The sequence below is a fragment of the Ischnura elegans genome, chromosome 4 (genome assembly GCF_921293095.1).
Source record: "Ischnura elegans chromosome 4, ioIscEleg1.1, whole genome shotgun sequence".
Classification (NCBI taxonomy): domain Eukaryota; kingdom Metazoa; phylum Arthropoda; class Insecta; order Odonata; family Coenagrionidae; genus Ischnura; species Ischnura elegans.
In genome coordinates this window covers 48,332,024-48,359,092 of record NC_060249.1, presented here as the reverse complement: position 1 = coordinate 48,359,092, position 27,069 = coordinate 48,332,024, and the positions used below count along the sequence as shown (strand labels likewise).

At 36.9% G+C, this 27,069-nt stretch overlaps 1 protein-coding gene and 3 non-coding genes across 4 annotated transcripts in view; 3 read left to right on the top strand and 1 right to left on the bottom strand.

Moving 5' to 3' along the window:
- Positions 1-27,069, top strand: part of LOC124157405 — a 65,872-nt gene that overhangs the window by 12,619 nt on the left and 26,184 nt on the right. The gene's annotated exons all lie outside the window — the stretch shown is intronic.
- Trnat-agu lies at positions 11,780-11,853 on the bottom strand. The gene has a single exon. It is a non-coding gene; the product is annotated as a tRNA-Thr (tRNA).
- Trnat-agu lies at positions 22,754-22,827 on the top strand. Its single transcript has one exon. It is a non-coding gene; the product is annotated as a tRNA-Thr (tRNA).
- On the top strand, positions 23,818-23,891 carry Trnat-agu. Its single transcript has one exon. It is a non-coding gene; the product is annotated as a tRNA-Thr (tRNA).

Genomic DNA, 27,069 nt, shown 5'->3' with positions numbered 1-27,069 from the left:
ATCTCTTGTTTTATTAAGCTCAAAGATTACTTGTTTCAGACATTTATAATCGCACAATTTTGTCCTACCTTAATTATTTAATATCCTCAAAAATTCTGAGCATTAAATATAATGTCGAAAAGGCTGAATACCCAATAAAATCAGTTTTCATGGTAACTGCCAAGTGCATTCTAAAAATATGTTTGTGTTTCCATAGCTCAGTAAATAAGGTGTTGCGACCCCATTTTCATGGACAAAAAATGCTTAAAATTGTCTCCTCTACCACCTGCTGAAGTATTACAGGTTCCTCCTGAAACATTCTTTATACCGCAGCCAAGAATGCGTTTTCGCCGGGCCAGGAGTTTCGGCGGCCGGGTCTACCCGTGAAACGCGAAGGTCGATTATGATCGAACGGCCTCATCCCACGCCCCTTCCCCCAAGCCTTACGAAAATCTCTCGCGGCGAGGGACGGGGGAGTCGACGGTTGAGCTGGGACGGAGCTCCCGCTGATGGAACCCCTTTCTCTGATTGTGAAAGGTCGTTCCACCCACCCCATCCCACTTCAATTCCCTCTCGCATATGTGATTTTCCCAAGTCCAAGCAAGAACTCTTTGTTCCTTCCCCACCCGTGACCTTCGGCGACTCTCTCTCCCTCTCTCTCTGCAACCCCCCAAAAAACCAGACCGATGATGTTATTCGCCGCGATTTGATAGGTATCCGACAGAAATCTGTTTTTCCTTCGGTACTTGCATAACTCTCATTTACTTTAAAATGTATATGGTGGTCTTCAACTTCCTTTATACCGGGTGTTTCAAAACGAATAGCGCTTTTTCAACGCATTATAATGTAATTTTTATTTTTTTAATTTATTTATTTTTAAAATATTTATTTATATTATTTAAACTTATAACACTTAATTTTCCAAATATAAATGATACATAAAATGAAATACCAACTTAAAATATTTTTTTGGTTGGCAAAGGATATGAATTATCACCCTAAGTTCCCGCCGCCATCCGCTGGAGAGCGCTAGTAGCATATACTCGAGAGTAAGGTCCGTCAAGTCCTTTACCGACCTTGCTCGAGAGAGACAAATTAACGTTTGGAAGAAGTTGCACTTCGCGATAACGTGCGCCGTGTCACGAATTGTGCTCACATTGAAGACTTGAAGGTCTATATGTAAAACTGTTCGAGTTTCTCTTTCATTAGATGTATAATACATAACTGTAAGTTTAATTTAATAAATATTAGAAAGCGTGAAAACCTCGCAATTTATTTTGAAACACCCGGTATTTATCCTACGAGTTTCACCACCTTGCGGATCCATGAGGGAATTACAAGAAACTGTTCGTTTACATTAACCGCAATCAGTGGCGGATCTATGGGAGGGGCTAAGGGGGCTATAGTCCCCCCCCCCCCCCCTTGGACATCCAATTTACACTACATAGAATGGCAATTTTTGTTCAGACCCCTTCTGGGTGTTGAGCCCATACTTAGCCCCTCCCTTATCCTGGATCCGCCACTGATTGCAATTAATTGTTTTTGACTATCATTTTAACTTAAAATGTAAAAAATTACGTATAATAATATACTTGATGAAATAAAAGACACGGAAAAAGAAACGATTTCAAAAAATAATAAAATCTCTATACTTTTTTGGATTGCCAACGGAGAATAGAATGAGGGTCATCTTGTTTCAATTTCAAGAGGAAGAGGAAGTTAAATGGAAGAAAGTTAAACATATCATCTGTTAATGTGACGAAACTGGAAATTTGTTGGAAACTACGAAAAATATTCTAAGCTGAATGTTATCTACTTCTACAAGGTTAAGTTCTGAAGTTGTTAGACGGTCTCACAGAACTCAACATAATGGAATGACGTTATTTCACTCCTCAGTGAAGCTCTCAGAGTGAAGTGCGATCTTATTAAAAATTTTATGTATTTTTTTATAAATTACAAAATTGTTATGCCTATTTTTAATTTTCAACCATTCCAAACAAATTATTATCCGATATTATGACATGTATCTTAACGCATACGTTATACGAATGTAATGACTTATGGCTTAAAAACATTTATTGGAACATTAAAAGTTAGCCAAGATATTTACATAAAACATTTTTTTATACCAGTCAATCTACGTGTAATATGAGCAGGCCCGCGCATACTCACAATTGGACAAACGCAAACACTTATTACAATCCGGCTCTGATTCGTCCAATGAATGATCTAAGCACACCTGCATTAAATGAATGTACCCACTTATTTTTTTAATCTTATATTAATACTTAAAGTTATTTCCAATTTTTGCTGTTCAGCGTCTTTCGCTCACCGTTTTACTTCAATTTTGAACAACCGTGAGATACATAAGGGAGGGGGGGGGGGGAGTTTTGGCCCCCTTAGCCCCTCCCATAGTTCCGCCACTGATTGCGGCTAATGTAAACGAACAGTTTCTTGTAATTCCCTGATGGATCCGCAAGGTGGTGAAACTCGTAGGATAAATACCGGGTGTTTCAAAATGAATTGCGGAGTTTTCACGCTTTCTAATATTTATTAAATTAAACTTACAGTTATATATTATACACTGAATGAAAGAGCAACTCGAACAGTTTTACATAAAGTCCTTCAAGTGTTCAATGTGAGCACCATTCGTGACACGGCGCACGTCATCACGAAGTGCAACTTCTTCCAAACGTTGATTTGTCTCTCTCGAGTATTTGCTACTAGCGCTCTCCAGCGGATGACGGCGGAAACTTAGGGTGAAAATTCATATCCTTGCCAAATAAAAAAATTGTTTAAGTTGGTATTTCATTTGCTGCAGCATTTTTAGTTGTAAAATTAAGTGTAATAAATTTAAGTAATATTTGAAAAATAAATAAATTTAAATAATAAAAATTATATTATAATTCTTTGAAAAAGCGCTATTCGTTTTGAAACACCCGGTATAAAAGTAGTTGAAGACCACCATATATATTTTTTAAAGTAAATGAGAGTTATGTAAGTACCGAAGGAAACACAGATTTCTGTCGAATACCTATCAAATCACGGCAAATAACATCATCGGTCTGGTTTTTGGGGGTATTTAAGGGGGCTCGACCGTTACATTTTATGATTTTGCAACAATTTTCTTTTTTCCATTACCTATAAAATCCTGCGATGTGACCATAAATCCCAAGTTCTAAGTATCCCACTTCTGGGTAGTGTCCTTCCCTAGAAACGCAGGATGTCATGATAGTAATTAATGAAATATAATTATAAGCATTTCATTAGGTTATTCCAGTATAACCGATTTCATTAAGTTAATCCATTTCGCGTGGTAATAATGAAATTAGGCTTTCAATGCTGTCCTCAGATTTTTGATACTGCGTAGCCTCCTGGAGTGTTAGCGTCAGCCTTGTTACATATTTATTCTGAGGTGGAATATCTATATCGACGGCTAAGTTCTAACAACACTTATCTCAAAAATAGCAACTTTTCAGGTGAGCAAAAAACCGTTTAATTTTCTTTAGTTATAAAGTTTAGTTTAGTTTAGTTAGAAATTAAAAGCCAAAAGTACATAAAACTAAAAAAAGAAGCATTCATTTGTAAACAAACAGTTGTTTTTTGCTTTCATTTTATTTTTTAACGTTATTAAACTTTGTAAAAGTTACCCGTCTACAACCGGCCGAATCATGAAATCTTGCGCGAACTGTTTGAACAATTGCACTTTGTGAAGGGACAATTTTGTGATCACAGCTTCGGAAGCCTGAGTTACACAGTGAAAATTAAATTCCGTTCCCTCTCGATTTAAGCATGTACATCTAAAATTTGGGAACCGAAAGTAAAACTTGGACCGGACTGTGAAGTATTTGACGCCAGCTTAAATCGCAAATAATTCGCGGATACTCATTTTCTCTTCATATATTTATGCACACATTCATTTTTGTTTATTCATCATGAAATAAATTAAGAATTATTATTAATACGTGTTGTTAGAACTTAGCCGTCGATATGTTAGTGTAATCCGCATGAGTCACTACCCTGCCCCAATGCACGGAGTATGACGACCCCGGTGGCAATTTGAATGCGTCTCTCCACTTGGTCACGTCTCGTTGCGTATTCTCACTTTCCCGTGACGAGGAAGCGTTGTTGTGGGAAGCGCGGGAGGAAGTAAACGTCTTGTATTCGTCCGGTGAGCTCAACAGATGCAATCGATATGCAGAGAAAGATGCGAAAGTGGAAGAGTTCCTCGTACCTCGCAAATATTTTCCGGGCTGTTCCACGGACTTGCGCTATCTTCCTTCATCTTCGTGTTTTATTTATTTTCTCACAAAACCGGTCCATGAATAATTAGCCAAAATATTCAGGCGTCTTGATCATAAAAATGACTCTCTGGAAATTTGGTGTGTTGATGAGCTTTTTGGGCCTTAATTTTAAGCGTTAAAATAAAAAATAAAAATAGTTTGTGATATTCAAATGGTACAACGGGTTTCTGCATATCATGCTATCATCAGGTCTTTTTATACAACAAAGTAATTTTATTTTAAACATGAAACAGTTCCACCAAGTAACGCCGGAGACCGTGTCTTGCAAAATTTTGAAAGCAAAAATGAATATGTGTATAAATATATTAAGAGAAAAATGAGTATCCGCAAATTATTTGCGATTTAAGCTGACGTCAAATATTTCGCAGTCCGGTCCAAGTTTTATTTTCGCTTTCTGGTTCCCAAATTTTAGATGTTCATGCTTAAATCGAGAGGGAACAGAATTTAATTTTCACTCTGCAACTCAAGCTACCGAAGCTGTGCTCACAAAGTTGTCCCTTCACAAAGTGCACTTTTTCTAACAGTTCCCGCAAGATTTCATAAAAATAAATGCGCAGAAAGTGACGCCCAAAAAGGGCGCAAATATTCGACGTAGGTTGGTTTATAATTAATGAATTTGAGAAATATTGCCCACATCTGAGGTTATTAGGTTGAGTTCACTTCCCTTGAATGATAAAAACATCGTATCTTATAAAAGAGTAATAAAAATAATTGAGCTTTTTTAGCAACGAAAATATCTAATGACTGTAATTTGCCTGGCCTTTGGTCTTGTTAAAATTTAATGATTAATATTGAATTGAAACTAAGTAAACAGCTTCTCGTGTTGACAAATTTAATGATCATGAAACTACTGCATGCTCGTACAACATTAACCAAAGCTGAATTATGATACTTTTTAAATGTGGGAAATACAAGCTCACTATTTCATGTTACGCCAGGAAAAAGCATCTTCTAAAATAAAAATCTTATTTGTTATTAATTGTCGATAAACCTCGATAGATTCACTTGTAGTCATCATATTCTGTTATGCCAATGGTTTTTGTATCAGCATTTTCATTTGTAAATATCTAGAGAGGTGAGTATGTTTTTTTGAAGACAAAACACAGCGATGATCTTTCAGTTGTTATTTTTTTCAAATGTTTGATCCAAGAGGGAAGAATAGAGTCGCATCAATAATTCCATTTTTGGCTACAATTTATGATTGCGTGTCTGAACGAGTGTGGGGTGGATAATAATACTTAACTATTAATGTAGGAATTCAATGAAATGTTAATGCTGAGTTGATGTTTGTACCTCTCACAAACGTTCTACTTGGCCAATGATTAGATAGACGTACAGATAAACACGACATAACCATCTAATGGGCTCTTTCTCCACTTTTATTACGGTAGTTATTTAAAAAATTAAGGTTCTGAGGTTTTGGTCAATGCTTGTTGCCCATTAAATGAAAATCTCTTTTTCTTTACGCCAAATTTTTGCGATTTATAATTGACATCCTCAGGACCATGGTTTACGAATATGTAATATTTAGTATTATTAGACATTAGTCTTTTCCAAACGATAGAGATATTAAAAAAATGTATGAGGTAAGTTAGAAAATAGGTGTGTTATCGCTGTTGCATTTTTAATGGATTCAAAATTAATAAATACACATTGTTTTGATAGATTGTCATATACTAACTGTCGAATTGACATATATTTGACCTAATGTTTTGTATCTGTTAAGCCGTGGTACAGTTCTTCGTATGTCAATTGTAAGTGGCGACACGTTAAAGTGGAGAAAAAATTATCTTCATTTAATGTTCAACATTAAGGTAACGTGAAATCTGAGATTGAATTTTAAAAAATTAAAGAGACCTGTTTTTTTTTATCGTGTCTGATTTAGCTTTTGACTGTCGTGCAAATACGCTATGAGGTGGAAGCAGTGGCAAAAAGTGACGTTCCTTAGAAAAATGAGAGATTTTTAAGTAAAGTAAAAGGCATTTTATACCATAAATTTCGCTCACTCGTATCGATCTCTGTTAACATGGGTATTTATGATTGGCGAAAACAAGATTGCTGTTTTCAAAAAATCCGTTTTATTCGGTTATTTTTACCATGCTTTAAAAAAATGTTCCATTCTTAAGTCCCCTTGTATTATTTGCGAGATTGATCGCTGAAAAAACGAAGATGTGAAGATCAATTTCTTTGGCCAATATTGGGAAGCCCCAGAGATTATTACAAGTAATATAGTCCCAGTGAGACATCTACTGCTCCGCTGCTGCTAAAAATCCGTGCTCTGCGACGTAAAGCAATCATAATTCTGCTATCAAATTATCTATTTCGGAAATAGTATTCGAACTAGCAATACTTTATCCCATGGTAATAGAAGTTTTAGCATTCTGAAATTCGATTGTAAATTTTCAATTGGTGCAGAACCCTTATTAACCCGGTAACGCCTGAATTAACAATTTCATCCCAACTTTTTCATAATATTCAATTGTAAAATCTGATTGATTAGATGCAAATTAATACTTTTAGCACTAATAGTCTTGAAGATACGGCGTGGCACAATGTGGTACCGCTAGGCCCTTAAGGGGTCAAAAATCGAAATTAAATAGGCGTTAGTAATTTCACATTTTAATGCAAGAAACGTTTAAAAAATTTCAATTTTGAACAATAAATTATCAAAATTACTCAAAAATGTCAAATCTTGCTTAAATAGGCAAACTTTTCAGAAAAACGTAATCATAAATATGCTTATTAGTTTAAAATTCTCAAAATCCCGAACAAATTACAATAAATAACAAAAAAAGTTCGTTTAGTTTTGCACTACCAGCTGGTACCATATGGTACCGCTAGGCGTTAACGGGTTAAATAAAACGCTTAGTGAAATAGACTCGATAAATATTATTTTGTTTCCATTTGATCGCCCAAAATATTTGATGATCGTTTAACAAACAAACAAGGGAGTGCAAGAGATCTAAAGATCTTTTTATCGTACAATTACAATCGGATCGATACTTTACGTGAATAATGCTTCAGATTTTATTGCCATAATTTCACGCTCGGTCAATTTTAAGATACTTTTCGTCACCATCCGATTCCAAATAATAATTTCCATGGTGATAGAATGCAAAAGCCGAATCATTTCCTCCTCGCGTCGCATAGCTATCGCGTGCCATCAATTCTCTCGTTAATTGATCCGGGGAATTCGGATTACAGACGGCTATCTTTAGAATTTTGGGGCGTGGGGTTTAATTTTTTCCCTTATTAATCACCCGCAAAATATCTAGATAACGTCACGAGACGCTTCAAACGGATTTGACCCACATTCGAAATTAAACGAAGCGCGTAGGTCCCCAAACGTGAGTCCTGGGAGGGTTTGCAAAAACAATTGATCACCGAATCAAAACAGAACGTATGATTTAATCTAGATCTACGTTTTACCCCACATGCCGTACAGAGGTCCAGAAGTACGCCAAAATTACCAATCGAAACCCAAGACGGTTATATATTTGCTTTCGAGGTCGGTAAATACGATTTTGACGTAGGAACTTCAAAAAAACAAAATTTTCCCAAATACTAAACATCGATGGCTAATTTCTAACAACGCGTATCTCAAAATTTGGCCGGTTTGAGACAGTTATCTTAAACAAATGACATTTAAAAAATAAAATTCAAGCAAAAACAATTCTTTATTTGCAAATGTATTCAAGTCTTTTTCAGTTTTATGAATTTTTGGTTTTTAATTTCAGTGCACAATTAAAAATATAAATCGTTTCTTTTGCTCGTCACCTGGCATTTCTGCCGAGTTAGGAAGGTATGAGTCATAAATTCTTGTTTTTCTGATAGATTTAGCTTGATGAATATCATGATATTGCAAGCACGTGAAAACACCTTGCTCATAGATAAGTTTAACTGATTGAGGCGTTATATGTCGGAAGTTCGACATTTTTGAATAAAAGATGGTAGCTCTTTTCCACTTTTCCACAATATTTTGATGCGTACGACGCGTTTCGGCTACTAAACCCTTGGTCTTGTATCAGATGGTCTTATCTTGGTCAGGTACAAGACCAAGGGTCTTGTGCCAGAGGATGGCTCTGTGAGCCGAAACGTGTCGTACGCATAAAAATATTGTGGAAAAGTGCTACCATCTTTTATTTATATGTGCTCATAGATAATTGAAATACCAAAACGCAAGTATGAGCGAGATTAGAATTTACGTTTATTTTTCGAACGTAACTTTCGCATCTGCTAATTCATGCGGGGTATAGAACATAAATTAAAATTGTCATTTATTTTATGCTTAAGTACGCTAGCTAGCTATACAAAAGTAAATAAAGTGGAAATTTTATATATTTTAACTAGACTTCTTTCCGTTGTTCGTGACGGCGATGGTTTCTTACAAGAAAAAACTGACTAATTGAAAACGTCTGGAAGTATTTTCTCATTGGCTAAGAAGTCTAAACAGGTATGCTGCCAGAAAATTGCTTAGAGCATTACCCTTGCTACGTTCCTACTTTGAGCGTAATCCTTGGTTCTTCGTTGTGGATCGCCAGTCTCCTTTTGGACTTCGCCTTTCCTCAGATGTTTTGTAATGGTAATTGGGACGTCATTCACTTATAAAGGCTATTTCACACGGTCGAACAATCGGTGGAGGCTGGTCGGAGGGAGAAGGAAAGAAAGTGTTCCCAAGACTTTCTCGCTTCGTGCAGACTTAAAGATGCTCCTCAGGAGTTGGAGGATTCCCTCGACTTCCTGATGAATTTTTAATTGGTTGCAAAAAGCATTTGAAATTGGGGATATAAATTATATGGTTCTCAACGTTTGTTTCGATGTTCGATATGAAAGATCGAGATGTACGAGTTCAATTGATTACATCAAAACTACATCCTTTATTCACTGAACTCGAAACGATGGAATGCTGATGCCCTCTCCTTAAGTCAGGCCGAGAAAATGCGCGTCTTGCCATCTTGGAAAAGACCGCCAGTGTTGCGCTTAATCCAGAATAATTTTTGTTTGCGATTGTGAAGATATTGAGATACGTTACTCCTATGGCCGGCTTTAGGATTCCAGTGAAATATTTTGGTGATGCATCGATTGTCTCTACAGAATGACACATAAATATTTTACTACACTGGGTGGTAACTTGGTCAGGATCTAATGTCGTTCAATTTCTACGGATGACTCTATTTTTTTGGGAAAAACATTCAGATTTGAAGAAATTGGGTTGGTTTGAAAACGTTGAAACTGAATAGTTTTTGCTTTGTGGTTTCCCATCCAGCCGGTTACTCCCTCTCGTTCGACATGCTTTGTCTTTTTTTCGCGGTATATTTCTCGTTTAAATCTTTAATTACCGACTAAAAATGTTCACGGTGGATAGGATCGACCACTATCAAAGTTTGCGAGGCGATTAAACTATAAAAATTTTATGTATGAGAAAATACTTGTGTAAAATTTTTAAATTTGATGTACAGGCACATGTTGCCAAGCGTTTTAATGCCCTGAAAATTTCATGTAGATGTTCATAAATTTTTAACGAGTATTATGTCACAAAATATACGGGTATAATGCGTCTTCTCAAATGCATAAATTGGATAATTTTTCTATTTCTGTGACTGCTTCGTCATTTTCCCGACGAAACATTGTTACATTGCCGACATCAACTATCGGTTACTACGTAGTCCAGTCTAGCTTCTTTGAAGTATTTACTTTGACATGAACTTCTGAGGTGCTCATGAGCAGAGGCATTTTCTGCATTTAAATTTTAATTGTCTGATAAGATTCCAGCTTTTCAAGATCCTAGGATGCTATCGCCACATTATAAAAGAATTCTAACAGCAACGATGACTGGCATTAGCTCTTTTTGACTTCTTTCTAGGTTTGACATTTTGAGTCAATGTTCCTGTGAAAAGATGTGCCTGGATAGAGGGACGATATAGATTTGGCTAAAGGAGATGTAATATCGATTGCGCCAATATTCACAACCGTAGACCATTACCACGAAAGGAATAAAAAAAAAATGAAGTCGGTACACGACAAAAATGAAAAATTTTATTTCATTATTGTGGAAACTTCGTACAATACCACTGCTGAATTGTTTTTTTTCTAAATATTCAGACCCACTTAACCTCCGGAAAGGATAAAAATATTATATTCGTGCATTTTATCTTTTGGCGAAATAAAAATAATATAACTTCTCTAGATTTTTCTAACACTTTTTTAAACTTCAGCCACATTTCTGGTCTATGAAAAGATAAGTATTTACTTCCCAAGCTTCACCCATATCTGGGAAGATAAATCGATATACATCCATATTTCAAGGCAGTGGCTTCTAAGAAAAGTCTTGACCCGATTTTCCCTTAAAAAAAAATTCGTCCCAGTCAAACCCCATATCCTATCATTACTCCCCTCAGAGTATATTTTTCCTTTTTTCCGCCAATATTGGAGAGCACCCTATCGGTAGTGTGCGGGTCAGTGTGAGGACATCTCAAAACTCCTTCACTTGCTTCCAGTTCTCCGTCGATGATAGTCCATCATATCGATGAATCTATTTTAGTGCATTACATCAGAAGGAACACTACAGGTTAGTAATCAAGCTGTGAAAAGGGGCGAAGATATTGTTCTTTGTGTTTCTGAAGGGCAATTCTGAGTGACCAATTAAAAATTGCCACATTCCAAGAGCTGTTGGATCTTTAAATGAGTCATGTAATGAGCCATTCTTTGCTCGAGGCAACAGCAATGATAACTAGAATATAGGTCACAATTTACAGGGTCACCCGGTTGAAAACCCGGGCGCAAATAATCGACCAGGGGAGTTATTATTTGTTCAGAAATGATTCTCTGGTTCTCAACCGAATAATTGGCTGCATGTTTGGGAGAGGGGCAGCCAATTGCCCGGTGTAGAACTGCGAGAATTCTTCCTGCACCTTATATGCCTGGAGTTATTCCCTATTTCCCAATGAAAATTACAACTTTCGAAGAAGAGCTGGATCTTCAAATGAATTGTTCAATAAGTCATTAATTGCTCGAGGCAACAACGATGACACGATAGAAATGAACCGTTCCCTCGGAAGTGAGCCCTTCAAGTGATCCGTTACACGCACGCCGTTGGCGGTCAGTTATTGAACTAAAAACGATGTCCGTATTCAGATATGTAACGTTATCCGAATATGAGCCCAAAGTCGGGAATGCAGAATAAACACGCAGGCCAAGTCGCACACGTCATCAGTGTTAAAGGAAACTGCCGAAATTCGTTAGTTATCCACGTGGATGGTCACAGAAGCTATGTACATGCAAGAGGAACCAATTTTGCAGAAAAAAATTTTCTTGTTATAATTCGAGAAGAAATTGCCATAGCTGTGATACTGTGTGTTTTCATGCTAAATTTATCAACAAAAACTATACCTGAACTATCGACGTTACGGATTTAAGTCCGGTGGAACGAATGACTTTGTTATTCAAAGTTCTTAAAAAAGGGAAGGCAGTAAGGAATTGGAGTCTACGAAAAAACTAGGCACCGGCGAGATTCGAACTCACGATCTCCTGTTTACTAGACAGGCGCTTTAACCAACTAAGCCACGGCGCCAGTTGATGTACAAAACATATCAGTATGAATGAGTTTACTCCCATGAAGCCTCATTTGAATTAGAAGTACGTCAGTCGGCTTCGCTCACAGGTAGGCGACACGGCGTACAATTCTAATACACCACTCACCAGCCTCACGGCTACTTCCTATGTTAAGTATACACAGGGCATATAGGTGAACAGCGTTATTTACGACACATTTTTAACAATTTATGGGGTGGTAAGGTAGGTGGGGTATAAGGATCCTGACGTAAACTCCGTTTTAATTCAATAATAAAGGAGAAAACGTCATCCCTGCTGAATATTGCATTGTTAAGATGGCGTAGTGGATTTTCACGAGAGGATGGACGGAGCTAATTCCGACTATTTATCATCATCATTAGTCAACAATCCTAAGATTGGTTTGACGCAGCTCTCCATTCCTCTCTCCTATCCGCTAACCTTTTCATATCTAGGTACATATTTCTTCTCTTTTACATCCTTTATAACCTGTCGTATGTGACTCATTCGGGGCCGTCCTTTGCCCTTCTTCCGTTCCACCTGTCCTTCTACGATTGTCTTCATCAGGCTATCATGCCTTAAAATGTGGCCAACTAAGTTGTTCCGTCTTCTGCTTAAGGTTTTTAGGAGGCTTCTCTTTTCTCCCACTCTCCTTAGCACTTCCTGGTTACTCACACGGTCCATCCATGTTATCTTCATCATTCTTCGGTAGCACCACATTTCGAATGCTTCCACTCTTGACTTCTCTGCTGCTGTCAACGTCCAAGCATCGCTTCCACAGAGAAATATACGCCATATGTAGCATCTGATGAATTGTTTCCTTACTTCCATGCTTGTATTCTCAGCCCCATATGTAATCTGGGAGCCTCCCTTTCCTTCCAGCACTGCCTTCTTCAATTCACTGTAAGGCCTACTCCCTTTCAATCTATCTAAAAACCCTATTCTTTTCCTTCCCCTCCCTCGTTTACCATAACATTCTACCCACTGATACTGTTTTCATCATCCCCTCCCCGCTAAGCACTCCCACCATCCATGCCTTCTGTCTCCTCCGTATCTCATCTAAAAGCTGCCTTTCCTCACTCACCATGTCCATTTTTCGTCGTTCCTCCTCCTTTCTGTCCATTTCACCTTCTCCATTCTTCTCCATACCCACATCTCGAATGCCTCCAATCATCTATCGCCCTCCTTCCTAAGTGTCCACGTTTCCGCACCGTAGAGCGCTACACTCCCGATCTAACTCTGCACTCACCTTTCCTTTAAACTCTTACATAACGATCCTCTCAGAAGCTCCTTCCTGTTCATGAACGCCTCTTTTGCTAATGCAATTCGCTTCCTGTTGCTCTTAAAAAATATTTATTTTATAATTAACACTTCTTGTTATTCCTCGATGAGATATTTAACACAAATATTACTCAGGTTAGGTAATACACAGTATAGAAGACAATGAAAGATAGAAAAAAACACACAATTTAATCGTTTGAGTGTTTGTTGTATCTTTCATTGTCTTCTACACCTTGTGTTACCCAACCTGGGCTATATATTTTTAAATAATTAATGTTTATATAAAATTGTCATACTTATTTATTTCTAAATAATGTCTCATTGTTAACTTATAAGTTCCTGATAACACAAACAAACATACTACTCACGAAACACAAACATGTGCTATCCAAAATTATGATATCGTTAATTGGCTGGTTGGGGAGAACATGGTTTTCCGGGGCAGCTTTTAACGCACCTGCAACCGCCTTATAATGTGATTCATTCTCCAGAAGCCGTAGAAATTTGCTCAAGTACATTCCCAAATACATTTCACTATGAAAAGGCTAATGGATTGGAGAGCTGTGTCAAACCAATCTTAGGTTAGTTGACTTATGATGATGATGATGACATTTTCAATTTGATGAAATAATCGTAAATCGCTTCGTTGGCTACAAGTAACAGCTAAAGGCCTGTTTACACGATACATTAACGCGCACGCGTTAATGTCTGTTTGCATGAATGATTTTTGTGGACCGGAACGGAACATTTTTGAATGCATGAACCAAATTAGAATAGGTTATATTTTCTGTGCATGCATTCGCACAAGTTGGGTGGTTACACGGTACATTTTGGCGTTCATTCTCCCGTACATACATTTCAAGCTGTAAGAATAATCACTCAAAAGCCTAATAGATCCCTCAGTAAGCCAATCTTCAAGGACCTGAATCTCCTTCTGATTCCATGCATACATCTATTTTTAACCGTAGTGTATGTAAAGAGCAATATTGACAATTATGAAGTGAATTGTTCACCATCATCAAACTAGAACAAAAAATGATATTCATCAGAATTATGTGCAAACAAGAGCTGCCAAAATGGGGCCCAAAAAAATGGGCATTAAGCTGTAATATAATTTGCCATTATGTTTAAAAGTAATAAAAAGCATTAATGCTTTTAAATCCGATATAAAAAGGTACTTAAAATGTAAGTTATTCTATTCAATCGATGAATATCTCATTGCCTCTTAATGTTAAAATATTCAATTGCATGTAATATGGAATATACGTATTTGATTATAACGTGCCTTATATCTATGCATACAAATGTATCGGATCTCCGGGAAAATAAAGATTTATTATTATTCAGACATTACCCCGTGCGTGTTAATGTACCGTGTAAACAGGCCTTTAGAAACGAACGTTACTTTTTATCAAGACGTAGGACTGTCTTCTCTCAGTGCTTGATCGTGTCATGATGCTTACGTGATCAAGATCTATATCCACTACAGCGGCGTACTTTGTACGTTCATGCCTCACTCCTCTATTCCACGACAATGGAAATTTTATAAAAATGTATGCAGTACTTCCGTTGTTTGCCAAGCATTGAAGGTAAGCCATTGGTAGAGTTGCGTTCGTCGATTTCCTGACGAGATTGAGGACAACAATGTCGAGTTTTGATGAGCAATACCGTCGTCCGGAAGCGTTGACAAAGTCGTCGACTATCCAACATTTGCTTCGCCAACATCATCGACGCGTGAATCCTCCTGAAGTACGTAACGTCGTAACGTGTACTTTGCATTTTTTAATTTTTCTTTCCCCGATCCCACGGTTCCTTAGAGTCGTTAATTAGAATCTTTCGTAATTTTGGTGAATCCCAGTAATGTAAGGTTTCGTAATTTAAGTGAATTCCGGTAATGTAAGGTCTCGCGAATGACCTCGAGTTGGCGCATTCCCAATTTCTTTTTTTTTAACTCTCGTGCTCTGCGGGCGCAATATTCTCTTCCGGTCCCAGAATGAGTATAATATGGTCAACTCGTTATTTTCTAGGTTCTGTGGATTTCTCTTTCGTTTCCGCTTGGTACAATGCGACCGTGCAAAAAGACGACCGTGGAGCGCATCTTGCCCAAGACGATTAATTCAGGGAGAGAGAGAGATCGCAAAAATTTGCTAAACAGCGGGTAGGTATCGTGTTAAATGCATGTCATACCATAAATTTAGTTTTTTATTCAAGAAAATAGTGAAGTTTCGAATGACCGGTCAACTTTGGTAAGCGGTTGGTTCGGGTATTGGCAGGTCAGCTCCTATGTAAGGCATAAGAATTTATTAATTATTTTATTATTACTCCGAAGAATTCTCAATATTATGGTCAATCACCTGAAGATGCAACTATATTACGAAACCTAGGTCATGCCCGTTAAGATATATACATTAGAGAACGACATGAAGAGCTACGTCAAACAATTCTTAACATTTCCTTACCTAAACGTTGAAATGAGTTGTACGGTATGCAATAAATTTAAGGAAAAGTATCATCTAATCATAGTTCACTCAATGGCAAGATTGGTTTGACTCAGCTATCTCTACCGCTCTCCTATATTTATTTTAATGGGCACAACTTAGGTTTCGTAAAATAGTAGCGTCTTCAAGTGAGTGAACTCAGTGCTAAGAATATTTTGGAGTAATAAAAAATTATTTAATTTAAATATTTACATCTTACGTAGGGTCTAATTTTCAAATACCCGGTCCAGTCAATTTTCAAAGTTGCCCAATCAATTGTGTAGTTGCCAAATTTATTGCCAAATCGCGTTCTCTCGGAATTGCACTACAGTGTACTTGAGAGGTCGAAACGGTTCGCAATAACTTGTGGAAAATAGCCATCTCCTATCTGTTGAGCCAGGATGGCATTCCACTATATCTCGCCAGCCTCAGTTAATTTTAATCTTACGATTGTTGACTTATGATGATGATGATGAACCATAATGAATGCCTTTTTTTCCTAAATATTTCTTCGTTATAGCCTTGAAATTTAACGAAAATCGTTCCATCGCGAGCGTATCGCTTTTACGATCCGATTTATCGTGCCATAATTCCTCCTAATACGATGGGAATGACAAGAAATCATGTGATTGCACCTCTGCCCAATGAAATAATGTTTTTCCTATGCTGAATTCGCCAGCGGTGACGATTGTGACTCCGCCTGATGAATTTATTCATACGTGCATCTCATATCGTTACGAATATCTTAAAATTGTACTTAGTCTACAATATCGAATCTGAAGAAAAATTTTAATTTAAGAAATTTTATAATTTCAATTGTAAGCATTTATTGTCCTATTAACATGGGGTCGCAACTCCTTAGTTACCAATACCCTTAACTCCTTAGTTATCAATCGCAACGCAAACATTTTGTTGGGTGCACTTAGCAGTTACCATGAGAATGCTGAATTACGTAATATCCAGTGATTAAAGAGATCTGAAGCTTGTGGTGATTGTGCTTTAGATACGTTTCGGCCATTTTATGCTATCCACAAAAAGAATAGTCGCTTCTTTTTACAATTGACTCCAGGTAGTCGTAGATATTTCAATTTACGAAGGCTTTTTGACGTTAAAAGCTTCATTTTTAGAGGTAAAAAACGAAATTCCAATCACTAATTTTTAGAAAAACTTTTACTTTATTTTATTTATTGAAGTAAACAATAATTTCTCTACTATTTTTGCTCGGTTTATGTGAAAATCAACATCGTTGATGAAACGTTACAATTGTAGCTAATCTGTAACATAGTAATCCAATAAAATCAATAGTTTGCGGCGTGACTGTGCGAAATTGCTTCATTTTGGAATGAAAACACTTTGTGAATTTCTCACGTATAATTTCAAACGATTGGTTTCCCCCACACACTTCGGGAATTTCGTAAATAATCATTATGTAGGGGTTTTCTGGTGTTGTCGTTTTCCCATCCCTTTCCCCTATACTTAAACTCCCATCACCTTTTGTCACTACCCTTCCACTCCCATTGAGCAAGTGTATTTAAGATTGTGTATACCTAATGTTACGGCCATATTTCTTTTACTTAACCAACCTTAACGTAATAAAAACGATACATCTTAACCTCAGGGGCCAAAATATGTTATGGATTACCGGATTCATGTTTGGCACTGACAAGTTGTACTTCATTCATAAAAAAATGTCTTGTCTGTTTGCAAGACAAAGCATGTAGGATATGTGTTATCCTTTAATGATGTAATGTCTATACATATATATTACTGTAAATTTAAATAACGTTTCTCATAATGTTAATTGGTGAGCACCATATATTTGTGTGATAGTAGTAATAACGCAAGTATATTCTCCATGGCTACCTAAATTACTTCACTTAGTTATGTAATCAAAGTTTCATTTTGTACATCATCCTTGAACATTATGAAATTCATCCTTGCTGTAAACTTGGTATTACAAGTCTTTGATTTTTTAATCCACCGTGAGTGAATAAAGTAATGTAAGCGAAATATTTCTCTTAAATACCTTCAAGCCTTTTTTTAAGATGCCTTTCACAGTGGAAAATAAAAATATCACTATATTTAAGGCTCACTCTCTATGTTTAATGGACGCAACTTTAGTTTTCGTAACAAAGTCACCTGAAAATGTAACTCTGCGGTAAAAACTCTGTTAGTGTCCATTGCACGCTTAGAGTAAGCCATAATAAGTATAATACTTTTTTATTTTCCATTGTGGAAAGGTATCACTGAGTTAAGTAATTAGTGAGAAAAATTTCGCTTATATTTCTTCATCCACATACAAAGGATTACAAAATGAAAGGTTTGTAATACCAAGCTTGCATCAATGATAAAATTTCCGGAGGATAAAACATTTGGATTATCCTGGATTCAAACGCATACATCCCGGAATCCAAGACTTGGTTTTGTAACTGTTAGCATGCCTGTTCGGTAATCGGAAGTTCCGGGATCGAGTCCTAGCTAAACCAAATGAATTTTTCATTGCGATTTTCATCCTTAATGTGCATCCTTGCGCATGAATGCGAGTGAAGTTATTTACTATATCATTCATTTTAGTGTCCACTCGTCTTGCAAAAAAAAAATCGTGTAATATCACCAAATGCTCTAATGGGCACTAATTTTCGTTGTCCGTTGCCCTCAAATTGTTGTCATTAAATTATGTGTATTTATTTGAAGACTTGAAAATGTTTTATGCTATAAGTGGCAATTTGGCGAGTGTGTCTAATATCTTTGAATATAATAATAAGAAATTAGTGAAACGTTGTTACAAACAGAACAAGATTAACTTAAGCTAAAGATTTACGGTCCGCTGAAATAAAGAATAAATAAAAGTGTTAAAACTTGCCAAAGACGGGCTTTTTTCTCAAGAAAAAATGAAAAATTTATTATGATGGTGTTTCATTTTAACAATACTTATGCTTACTGCGTTTATGTGTGTGCTCTCTGGGGTTTGTTGTCACTAGTTTGTGCAACATGAATTTTTGGGAGTAAATAAATAATTATTAATACCAATCTATATGACCTTTGTCAAGCTATCATTAGCGATGAATATCTCAATCTGGGAACATTATGAAGACTTTGGTGGTTAATCTACCTTCTCATGGCTGAGACAAAAATCTTCAAGGCCAGAGGGTATTCAAGATTAATCGCAATCCTTCTAAGAGATCTAGAACTCTCATTTATCGCCATGACGAGACGAATCCTTTTCTTTATCCAAACCATCTCGATCTCGCAGACTTAAATTTCAAACGTGGCTTAGGAATAAATTAACATAATTCTATTTTCGAAACAAATACCTATTTACATGGGGGAGGAAGATAAAATCAGTTCCATTATTCTCATGTAAATTGCATTTCTGTATCCACAATAATGCTAGAATCCACAGCATTGATTCTTTAACTAGCCTGACTGATAGGGGAAAGTTTAAAAGTACAAAGTGATGATTAACCTCTTGGCCTTGGCTAAATTGTATCCCGATACGCGTGAGGTAGCACACCTGTTTTGTAGGTTTTAGAAGCGGAAGTGGTCATTTTTAGCATTAGCCATAAACTTGATTTACGACACTGCATAATTAAGAGATAGCAAGCACATCAGTCACAATAGAGGCGCCGATTTTGTTCAAAATGTGGTATTTTTCTGGGGCTCTTGCAGGTTATAAGTAGAATATGGTATTTGTAATTCCGATTAGATGCCCAAGAGGAAATATCACTCGTTCTCGGCTAATCTTTCTTCTAGACGTACTTATTTAATGTTTAAATCGCATGCATTTCCCCATGCAAATTTCAGGGTGTGGATACTAGATCCTTGTAAACATGTGTGTCTCTCGAGTAGCTTTGGGATCACCCACCCATTGAAGAGATGGCAGAGCACAAAAGTTTTTTTTTACCATGTTAGGAGTTTCGCTCTTAGCGAGCCCTTATGGTCGGCCTTAAAATGTTCTGAATAGTAAAAATAGCTTTCAAATAAGGTTCTTAGTCTTGTTTATAAATAAAATCATTGTATAGTCCTGCAGTTGAGTTCGTAGCCGTTATACAGGATTCATCATAAACGATTGGTGTGATTTCAGTAATGCATAGGAATATAGGTACCAGATCTCGCACCTTGCGATTTTTTCTTGTGTGGGTACATCAAAAGCGTTGTTTATAGACAAAAAATTCGCGACCTGTACCACTTAATAAACAGCATTAATGAAACAATGGCGACCATAAATGAATGAATATTAACTAATGTTTGGACTGAAGTTGAGTATCGTTTTGACATTTTTCGAGAGACTAAGGGCACAAATATCGAAATTTATTAACCATGTGAAACAACTGTTTTGGATGCAAAATTCTGAAAGTAGAAAATGTAAACACTGGGTCCTTCTGTTTTCATTTCAACCATGTTCAAAAAAGCTCCATTATTTTATGATAAGAAATGTATAGTAAATACTGAAAGTATAATAATGCATATTGATTAATTAACAAATTCCTATGTTGAACTTTATTAATTACGCAAAACCACTGTTTGAAACGAAAAATTTGAAAAATAATAAAATAAAATGTTAATTATTCTGTTTTGATTTTAAAAGTGCAAAAAAAGCACCGTTCTTTTACGATAACTCTGTGTATAAATTCCAAACTTTTCCCGCTTTTTGGCAAATCCGTTAACCCGGCGGGCACGAGTTGTTTATTTCAATACACCGGATTCTGAACAAAAAAAATAAATAATGATAGTGGTAGGGATACCCTCACCCAACTTCCCCTTCTCCTCTGACCCCTAAAAACCTTCCCCTCCCCTATTTCCCCTACATTCCCCCACCATTTTGCGCGTTCCGCGTCGTTTCACGTCACCCAATCAAATGACAGCGCTAAAGGGTGCCACGCCCACCCCGGGGTGAAGATGGATAATTGATAAATAATTGCTCTTTTTTTATCGAGCGCTCAAGGTCCGCGCACCACCTCGCATTCACCATAGCACGAGCAACGGGTGTTGGGGACTGGTGCCCCATGGCACCAAGGGGGGTGTGGGGAATACGAGGGGTAGGTTCGTGTGCGTGCTGGTGTCATTCTTTGCTTCGTACCTGACCTTACGGACTGACTCCACGCTACTAACGTGCGGAGGAAGTCGGACATTGATACCAACGAAAGATATCGGATCACGTACCTATGCTAACAGCGAATTCAATGGCGGTTACAGTTGTTGAGCAAAGGTACAAACCGAGCTACACCTTCAATCTTTGACGTTACCAACGTACTTTAGGTTACTTTAAAGGAAAATATGAATACATTTTAATTAAGAACTTGACGTAAAATTAGTTTAACAGCGTTTGTGCTTTTTATAAATAAATCACGCGTAATGTAAATAGATTATCGTTCTCCATCAGAACTAACAACTAACTGCCGGATGAGAATAAAATAAAACGAGCATGATGCGCCCGCTCCCAGCGGGCTTCCCCCTCTCTTTTCAATGCAGGTTCACAGAGGGTTAGGCGCGTTTCTAATTTTAAAATGTAGAAAAAAAGGCAGGGTCTTATGTACATATTTAATTGGAATGTTCATGTACAAATTGAGGTCAGATGACCTCTTTAAACACCACATTGAAAGTAATTACACTTTCCTCTGTTAAACGCACATGACTTATACTTACGTATCAACAGGAGACTTGAATGTGGAATCAGCCGCATTTTGATAAAAGTTATTTAAAGAATGCGAGATATTGTTGCAAATGAACGAATGTATCAGTTTGTGCGCCATTTACGTCAGGAATATTTACGGTTTTTTTTTATTATTTAAAAATCAATTTTAGGAAACAATAGCAATGTTACCATTAGAAGGTTACCATTTTATTTTATTCTCATGGATATAAAACATTTCCACCAGATATCGCTGGACACTGTGAATTATGTTAACTGCCGCATGCGAGGAACTGAAAATGACTTTAATTATTTTTTTTTGGCTGAGAGTCTATTGTATAATTTACCAATATATTCCATGTTATATATTATGTTATTTTTCATTCATGCCGTATTCCATGGTATGAGTGATTGAATACGGCCGTTTAACAGTCGAAAGAAAATAAATTCCCCAAGGCCGTACTCTTTGCTGGGAAAAAAGGTGGCGGGGGACTTGTATAATCGATAATATGAAACATACTGGTTGAGTAGATACATGAAATATATTTCTCTGCTCTTCATACTTTTTATTGTCTAGAAGAAATGCGGATGAGGCTCGCGAGCAACGTTTGAGAACGGAAGCTTTTTTGCTAAGATTACGTGTCTCAAGATCACTCTCCACCTTTTTGCCCTGCAAAGAGTAAGCCTGAGCCTTGAGGAATGTATTTTCTTTCAACCATATTCCACGATTCACGGTTACAGCAAACAAAACACGGATGAAAGGCGAATTAAAAAAGTGATTTCAACATTGCGCGTTCCTCAGTTTCACGCTACCCACGTTACCTTTTCTCGTTTATTCAAAATTAACCAAACTTCACGCTGATTTTGGCGTTAATTTTACCATATTACACGCTAAATTTTCTATAAATGCCGCTGTTGAGGCATAGATTCTAGAATCTCACGCTGAGTAGTCCCTACAGGTAATTTGTTGCCATTTTTTTCTATAAACATGATTTTATAATGAACGTTCGCATGGGAAGCTTAGTGTGTAGGATTTTCATTACAATACTTCGGTAAGGTTAATTAATTACAGCCCATTTTAATTCAATGCAAAATTCAATAATTATGTAATAATCTTAATTAATTTAGTCAATTCTCTTGATGACATCTGATATGCTATCTTACTAATCTAATATCCATCCCAGAAGACGTTTTCCTACGTTATTATTGAATTAAATCGTCCTTTATGTGATGCTCCTTAAAACTAAACCATCAATTTTATTACTGCAGCATAGATTACTGCAGGTACAGATTATACTTCATCAATGAGTTATTAATAACGCTGTACACCTGTACGTCATTGACATTGGGAGCCGCCACAGTGTGGGGCTGTGAAGTGGTGCATTAGAATTATATGCCGTGTACCCCACCTGTGAGCGAAGCTGAACGACGCATTTTAAACACAAATGAGGCTTCATGGGGGTGAAGCTATTGATTTCTATGTTAATAGATGAATAGACCGACATTCAACCGGCGCCGTGGCTTAGCTGGTTAAAGCGCCTGTCTAGTAAACAGGAGATCGTGAGTTCGAATCTCGCCGGTGCCTATAATTTTGTAATGGCTCTAATTCCTCAATTATTTCTTTATTTTACGAACGTGGAACAACAAAACAGTTCAATTTGCCGATTATGAATCTATGGTGTCATTAATTCAAATATACTTCTCGGTGAAAACTTCGCATAATTTTTTTCCCTGATTATAACGGGAAGACAGTTTTCTGCACGAGTGGTGCCAGCTACTTACTGGCTACTTCAGCTACTATTTATGTGGATCATTAAGGTTTTTTCGGCAGGTTCTTTTACACTGACGATGCGTGTGACTTGCTCAGGATGGTTATTCTGTATTTCCGATTGTGGGCTCACATTCGGATAACGTCACATTTTATCCGAATATAAGGCTTCATGGAAATAAGGTTATGTACTTCTATCTTTAGTATGGTGTATTTATTGCGATGGCGACGTGGCTTAGTTGGTTAAAGAGCCTGTCTAGTAAACAGGAGATCGTGAGTTCGGATCTCGCCGGTGCCTACAATTTTGTATTGGCTTCAAATACGTCTTTAATTTTCTTAATTTACTAACTTGGACCGACAAAATAATTCATTTTACCGGTCATACATCCGTACCGTCGATAATCCAGGTGTATTTTTTCGTGACAATGTTCGCATAAAATAAGAAACTTCAATCACGTCAATCCTGAAACGATTTCATAATTTAAGGCGTTTTTTTCCTATTTTGTTAAAAACGTATGTTTTTTTGTTTCATTGCATATTATATCATTTAATGAAGTATTTTTTATTGTCACCACGGCATATTTTCTCATCGTTTTCCTTTTAGTTTTTAATAATTAATCTTGCTTTCAAAATCGAGCATTAAGGTTAATGGGAAAGGTTAAAGGGGGTTGACTTCTGTCTTTATCATTTAGCACTTTAAACAGAACGCATTTTAAACATCGATGCATCAACGCATTTTAAACACAAACGAGGCTTCATGGGGGTGAAGCTATTGATGTCTATTTGAATCATTAACATCATTCAACTGGCGCCGTGGCTTAGTTGGTTAAAGCGCCTGTCTAGTAAACAGGAGATCGTGAGTTCGAATCTCGCCGGTGCCTACAATTTTGTATTGGCTCACCTTACACTTACCAATTTCCTTTTTACAAACTTGGATCGATAAAAAAATTCATTTTACCGTTAATAAATCCGTAACGTCGTTAATCCACTATACATCACGTCAAGCCTGAAATGATTTCAAAAGTTAAGGAATTATTTTTTCCTCTTTGTTATAAACATATATCTTTTGAGATCATTCATTAATAATATTCTTTCCATTTTTTAGAGTTCAGCGACGTTAGGGGAAATATCGATAAATTTCGTCACTCGCATCGTGTGCGTCCTAATCGTCGCCGGGGTGACCTCAAATGGCACGGGTCGTCGTAACGTGTGACTGATCTTCCGCCTATGCAAAATGGTCGCCCTCCCTCCATCCCTTTGGCATTGACCCCGCTGCGTCATTGTTTCTCGCGGCCCACCCCACCCCTTGTTGCCCAAGCCGCCTGCCGATCACGGAGTCTTGCCATTGCTCCCAAAACACACTTGCCGGCCGTACGCCACTAAACCACTCATGCGAGGTGACATTATGCGCATGAGTTTTTAAAATGCATTCAATCATTTCATTTTTCTCCTGCGCGGCGTTTCGGTTCAGCCATTATAAACACGTATTTATTTACTCAACTCCCTCTTCTTCTTGCCTCCGGGTGGGTACACATGAAACTGTAAAGTTGTCAGTAAAAAATAAAAATAGGAAAATGGGTCTAAAAATGTCATCGTCACTTGGATTGGGAAGCTAATATTGTCGTCAGAAATCTTTTTGCTCAACTGCGATTTCTTTTTTCTTTCTCTTGACCTCTTTCACCTCAACTCTGCTTTAATGCTTATTAGCGTCTCTTTAGCGGCAAATCATTGCAAAAATATGCGTCAAAATTCTTTTCTGTTCTCTTTAATTCATGTTGTATTAAATTAGTTTTATTAAAAAATTATATCGTAGCATAAAACATTGTAATAATCTTTCATGCCTTCATGTATTAATTAAATGTGATCGTATTCGTTCATAGCCCTGAAGGAGATATGAAAAAATATATCGAAACTTTGGCCAAACATTTTCCATATCATTCTTAGACTTATACTCCGAGACACTGATAAACATCAAAACAACGACTATTTATTCTCTGTAGAGATTTTTGCCTGATGGCCTATAGAAATTCTTTATAAAATGAAATTTACTTCGAGTTACAAATTCACTGAATAAATTCTATATTAACCGTACTAATTTATTGAAATTAGTATCATGCATGCAGTATTATATAAGAATCTTGATGCATACTTTAAAATTCAGGGTAAGCGCCGGTGCCATCGGTCAATCGTCTCAAGGGACCGGGTTTGGGGTCCACGGTCTTCTGGAGCAATTGTCGTGGGACATTGTTGATTACTTCATGAATCCTTGTTTCCAGTTGTTCCATCGTGCGTGGTTTTGTCCGGTATCTTTTCTCCAGCCTCTTAAAAAAGTCACATGGTGTCAGGTCTGGACTTCTTGGAGGCTACTCATGAGGTCCGCGTCTCCTGAGCCAGCGTCCTGCAAAATTTTCTTCCAAACAAACACGTACGACATTTGCAACGTGAGGTGGTGCGCAATCTTGCATAAAAATAAAGGCATTGATATTACCCCATACAGATGCATTGGGCAATCTGATAATCAAAACCTTTTTTAATATCCTACATTTGCACACTTTTTTATTATGATTGTTTCAATATTAAAAATGCTGCAACTATTTTATAATATCTAGTTATATACCAGCCGCCCTGTAGATGACAATAAAGTTACTAATGTATAATCATTTTTATTGCTGTTGTTCACTGTCTTGATGATATATACGGATTTAAGAACGAAAAGTTAGACGAATAATTCTAATAGGTAAACCGCATTAATCCATCACCATCAGCATTTTCAATCGCAGTGTACATTTATGAAAGTAGGCGGTAAATAGTATTTTTTCTAAGCACTTCGCAAAATACCCTAGTGAGAAGTTTTACACAAGTCTCCCTGCATATTTAAATATTTCAAAATCACCCAGGATAGGTTGTTCATAAAGTTAGCCCTTGTTTTTAGTGACTTATTAACCCCCCATCCCCGCATAACATTCATTTGGCAACCGTAGCATGTTTCCCAATCCTTCAACATCTTCAAAGGTAAACTTGAAAAAGTACGGTATCAATCGGGCTGAATTGCAATGTTCTCGGAGATAATAATATAAAATGGAATTAGAGCTGGTAATTTATTTGAATACCTTCCTTCAAAGTAAAACTTGATGAATTTCTGCTTGTATATCAAAAATACATCCTAATTTATTCACGTATTTTTTTTTTGTAAAATGGAATTAACGTGAAAATTAATGGATATCGACAGAGTTAGTTATTTTTCACTTTTTTATTTTTGTGTTCTAAACTTTTTGCATAATTTTCGCTCTAATTCGACTAGTAATGCGTAATAGAAATTATGTGTGTCTAGTCATTCGAACTGATCCAGGTTTAACTCCAATTTTACATGCACGTTTAACGCAAGAATAGGAATGAATAGGTGTTTAAAGGCAATGGAAATATTCACCATTATTTCTTGGAATTGGGATATCTATAACCATAGGTGGATCAAGGGGGGGGCTCGAGCCCCCCCAGACCATTAAAAGATATGCAAGTTTTTTATTACGTTCCCATTATCATTGCGTTCATTTTGTATTACGGGGTATCATTGTGCCCCCACCCAGAAAGAAATACTATATCCGCCCCTATCAATAACCTTTTTTTTCATTATTATTTGTTTAACCAAAGCTCGAGGATATAAGCTAATGAAGCTGAATAAAGTGTCACGATCAATCAGTCTCTTCAAAATATGTCAAGGACGCAGTTGGCGTGCTAGGAAATAATAATTACGTCTAGGAGCGAACAAAAATTATTCCTAGAATGAAAAGGTTACGACTCCAGTTTGCGATGGAGACAATTCGAGGTTGCTTGTCCGTGTCAATGGGAGGCACTAATTGCGGATCAAGGAAGAAGTCCAAGATAGTTCCCATGAGGTATAAAGGCTAGGAAAGTGCGGAGGGGAAGTGGGAGACGAAGTGACTGCTGCCAAGCGTTTCTCTGAATCCTCCGCTTCCCACAAGAATTCTCTCGATCCATTAGCGAAGCTGCGAATGAATCAAAGTGACTGGCATTCTCATGGTAACGGGAGATACCTAAATC